This window comes from Daktulosphaira vitifoliae, unplaced genomic scaffold (assembly GCF_025091365.1).
Source record: "Daktulosphaira vitifoliae isolate Bord-2020 unplaced genomic scaffold, ASM2509136v1 Scaffold_34, whole genome shotgun sequence".
NCBI classification, from domain to species: domain Eukaryota; kingdom Metazoa; phylum Arthropoda; class Insecta; order Hemiptera; family Phylloxeridae; genus Daktulosphaira; species Daktulosphaira vitifoliae.
Window position 1 is genome coordinate 55,952 of NW_026099604.1, and position 5,277 is coordinate 61,228.

The 5,277-nt window shown below is 25.6% G+C and overlaps 1 long non-coding RNA gene across 1 annotated transcript; it reads right to left on the reverse strand.

The window, feature by feature from the left end:
- Positions 1 to 97: 97 nt before the first annotated feature.
- Positions 98 to 4,894, reverse strand: LOC126908903 (uncharacterized). The gene is made up of 2 exons (XR_007704870.1): positions 606 to 4,894; positions 98 to 264 (listed from the first exon to the last, which is right to left on the reverse strand). It is a non-coding gene; the product is annotated as an uncharacterized LOC126908903 (long non-coding RNA).
- Between the last annotated feature and the right edge of the window lie 383 nt (positions 4,895 to 5,277).

Here is a 5,277-nt window from a genome sequence, read left to right on the forward strand (position 1 = left end):
AAAAAAAAAAAAAAAAAAAAAAAAAACACATCATAGTAAAATTAATACCTTCTCCGCTTCGCATCGAAGCTAATAGTAATTTAAAATTTGAATCATATACGATAAACGATTTTTGTTTATTTACTTAAACTTTTCATATATTATAAAATAAGTCTTATATAAATAAAGAAACGTTGCTCATTTATTGTAGCTATTTTCATTAATATTGCTCGACTCTGAAGTCTTCTTTCAAGATGTACTGAACCAACCTCCATCGTTGCCCACCTATGAAAAAAAACGTATAAAAATGACCATTATGCAAACAACTGGTAATATACTAATCTACTAATGTAACGTAAAATAGAAAATGCTGCCAAATATATATTTTTATCAACCGAAATTTGGCACGCCCGTAAATGGTTTAAAAAGGTAAAATTAAATAAGAATAAAGAACACATAGTTTAATATTAAACTGGAAATAAAGTTGATAAACTATTGCCAACAACGGTAAGGTTTCGTGCTGCATAGACATTCATCCTGCGGTGTTCATTTACATAGAAGGGAGGTGAAACAGAGGACGTTGTTTTCGAGGCATTGTAATCCTTTTAGTTTAATGAAGTAAATACCTTGTAATGGTGCATTGAAAGCATACTGCAGTGATAGATTTAAAGCAACGAGAGGCTAGAGTAATGATTCGAAAATCAATAGTCACAAATTTGTCACTAAGGAAGCATCCGTTGAATCATTTCCAAACACCACGTTTAATATCCTTTCAAACATTTCAACCGTGAAATTTTCCACAAAGATAATTTTTTTATCTACACACTCGAGATCATCCATAAACGGAGCATAGTCGAATCTGTAAAGTAAAATCAAAAACACATTATAGTAACGTTTCTAAAAATATAGTAAATACAAATGAATACAAATTTAACTGATAAATATATGAATCCTTCAAAAATATTTGTATTTGAATTATTTATCCATAACTCCATGTCGCAGAATTTATTTTAAAGTAAACGGTTACGACCTAAATATTAAGAGTCTTAATATAATATAAAGGAATACACTGCGTCGCGTGACTTATTTCTTATACAAATTCAGAAAACTAACATAAAATATATATGCTTTATGTCACATATAGTCGACAAAATACAATAATAATAAATTTATCAACCGAACCGATAGAACACACTAAATTTGTCATTTAGAGTTCAAATTAATTTTTAGGAAACATCAAAATAATTTAAGAAACAAAATTTTTCTTTTGGTAATTTTCGATCGTTTAGAAAAGTTTACGTTTATTAGGTCAACATCATAGAACTATTTTAGTTATTAATAACATTTTTTCGATCATTGTTAATGAACCCCCAAATAGCTTTTAGTTACTAAATGAAATAAGATGTAGGACGAGAATAAAAATATCTAACTCTTGTCTTGAATTCTTATCCAGTTCTGAATCAATATTAACTAATAATTTATAAATCAGAAGTTTGACGTTTATTTTGATTGTCATTAGACGGATTTTTAAAAATTTTAACTTAATATTCGTTTTACGAATATTAGGTCAATAGATTAATATAAATATATATTTCATCGTCTGAAATTTTAATAAGTCCGCGCCAACATACCAATTTCAATATACAATTCATTTCATTTAAATAAGGATGATCAAATATATATGGGCGAATAGTACAACACGTTATTTATGTTTGTAAAGGCGGCATAAATATACTTATCAACGTAAGCCAGAACAATACTTACACATTTTTTACTTTGATAGTTACGTTCGCGCTATATTGTTACAGTGCATTAGCTATTAATTTATATGAACAATCGACTCAACGACGAAGACATACCTGAGTTTTTGATGTTTCCGGGTTCAGAGCAGCTCTCTGGTCGACGCCGGGCATGATTTCTTTGGACAATCGATATTTTTAAACTACATGTTGGTTGAGAAACCAAACATACATTTATTTATAAACCGTTGTCAGATTATAACTTTTGAAGAGACAGTAAATGACGCTTATAAGTGATTATTTAATGTTAACCTTTTTTTATTTGAGCTGGCAACACTAAACTGTCTAATACCGCCTAAAGATCCTAAATATATATAATAAAAATGAAGATGATGTATAAAAGCAATGAAAGATACAAATGGAAATGAAATTTCAGAAGTCAGTTCACGTCATTGGAATAATTTGAAAAATACATTTTCTAAAATTTAGTTATTCTCAGGAAATATTTTTCATGAAGGTCAGGTAAATTAAATATAAATATTATTTTATCATCCATAGGCTAAAATAATTAATAACTTCCAGGTAGAAATATTCTAAAAGCGAAATTTTGAGGTCATTTATTTAAGTACACACTAACGTTAACAAATAGTTGCGATTTACGTTGTTAAAAATGACTGAAACTTAATTATAAGGCAACACAACACTTCATTACAACTATCTAGTCACTTTTTTGTATGTCTTACGTTTCCAATACATGTCAATAAATAAGAGTAATAAGAGTTAAAGATAAAAACTTGAGGTTTTTTCTAAGTAGATTAGATTATAACAAATCTGAAATTAAGATTTTTTTAATTCGATTAGAGAGTTTAAATTTAAAAACAGTCAACAAATCAAGAGGAACAATAAATTTTAAAAGTATTAATAATAAAACACCTAGTTTGCTGTATTCAACTTGATATTGAAATTTTAAATAATTAAAAATGTTTAATTAAACTCACACGATAATAAAAACAAACATAATATACCTACTAAATAAATGTAAAGACTTAAGTTTCTCTTTTAAAAGATCAAACTCATTAGACCTTCCAACTTTTTTTTTTGAAACATGAATTAAGGAAAGTAGAAGCATGCAATTTTTATTACCATTTAATTATCTTATCACAGAAAGTTCTGATCAAACTTCATTTAAAAAACATAATACAAAAATAAATTGAAATTATGAATATGTTACTTTAAACAAAACTATTTTAACGAACTATCACTTACATCCACAACACACTGATTATTTAATTTTTGTATAGAATATACAATATTGAATAAAAAGCAAATTATATTTTTTAAGTAAGCTTATTATTTTAAGTTATTATAATATATAATAAGTTTTAACAGATTACTTCATTATGTAGTAAAACTGTTTCAAAATCTTAAGTAAAACTTATGTAATTTATAATATTCTTTATTTTTATAATATAAAAACATTTTTTTAAGTCAGATTAAAGCTTATTTCTTATGAACAGAGAAGTAATTAGGAGATTAACAGGTATATAGAAAATAAAATGAAGACTTTACACTGACCTTGAGGTAACAATTTTTTCAAAAATAGTTTTTTTTTATTAGATGATAAATCTTATTATTGTAAAACCTTAATGTACATGTTTCATATATAGCAGTGTATAAAATACTTTTAAAATTAATTGGAAAATAGAGTATTAAAGGGGTAATTGGAGTATCAAAATGAATTTCTTTGAAATTTTTTTTTTTACCATATACCGAAGTAGTTGTAAAGTCTTTAAATATTTTCATAAGAAGAAACCTATTCCTGATTAAATCCAATTTAATACTCATAAATAGTTTGTCAGATGAAAAGATAATTGCCAAGTTTTTTTAATTAACATTTCTATAAAACCGGTTAAATGGGACCCATTTAAAAAGACCTAAAAATAAATCTCATTGCGCTATTCTCATAATAATTTTACATAATATAGATAAAACTGATGTGCTATACACGAGTATTTGTATTTAAAATAAAATAATTTTGGACTAAACCTTTTTAAGTTTTTTAAATAAAATTTTAAAGCAAAATAAGATTTACGTTTGAAATAAATAAATTAGCATTTTATTATAATAAATGAAAATAATCATTATGTATCTAATACTGTTTAAAAATTAAAAATGCTTATAGTATAACTATACAGTAGTTTTACTACTGTATAGTTATACTATAAGCACTTTAACAAATGTTTCAATTTTCAACCCAATCTGTGTTAATGGAGTATTATGTTAATTGGATAGCTTTAATAAACTTTACTGTATGTAAAAGCTTGACCATATCGATAAAAACGAAAAAAAAATGCTAGAATTTACTTAATCATAATTATACTACTATATATATAACAGTTATTGACTACTAATTAATGCATTTTTAAACGAAGATCAAAGCAGTTAAGTAACTGTAAAACGACTTTTCATAATAGAAATTCTACGATTCGTGAATTTCCATTAGTATGTTCTATTATACAAATTGTGTCGCATCTGTGAATCAGCTGAAAAAAATTAAAATACATATAACAAATAGTTACAAAAAAATTCTGATGATCCAAATGAAATAAAACAAAATATTAGGCGCAAATTAAGACAATAAAAATATTTAGTGGTAATTTTAAGTTGTATTAAGAAAAAAATGTAATAATTACTATTCATTAATTTGTGTTTGACACATTTTTTTGGTAATAGTGTTTTCTGTATAAGACAGTTTTTAACAAAAATTAATTGACATCGTAAATAAAAAAATTGGGAGTACAACAGTTTGTTTTTCATTTGTTATGTTAGTTACTAGCAGGACTGTTAAATTCATGTTAAAAAAACTACTTAAAACGTAAATAAGCAGTTTAAAACGTCCCATGAGACCAATCTAAATATTGAAAATTTTGGCATTTTAAACACGCAGTATTTAAAATGTAACAACTTGGATTACTTAATTACAAAAACACATTAAAATCAGTTAGTACAATATATAAAAAGTTAAGCTGAAATTTGTTTAACGAGGTTACAGAATCCTATAAACCTTGCTTTAAAGGTAGTATAATTTAAAAATAAAAGGTGTAGTGTGTGACAATGGATACACTATTTCCTTGTGAGTAAAAAATCCTGTCATTGTTGGTCCTCAGATGATTGACATCTTTGAATTCGATCAGTAAAAATAGAACATCACGTTACCCAATTCAGAAGTTAACGAGAAATCACAGCACTGACTCATTTTTAATTGCATCATTCCAGCTTAAGATAGCAGGTATTAATTAANAATCACAGCACTAACTCATTTTTAATTGCATCATTCCAGCTTAAGATAGCAGGTATTAATTAACCTCTTACACACTTGTAAAAAAAATAATTTAATAAAAACTCACACCTGATGATCGTATTAGTAAAATCAATTAAATTCAAAATGAATTTAAGATATAGAAAATCACAATTTTGTCATAAAATATACAGGGTGGCCCACTACTCACTGACAACTTAAATAAATTTTGATCCAGTTAATATTTTTAGTTGATTTTTT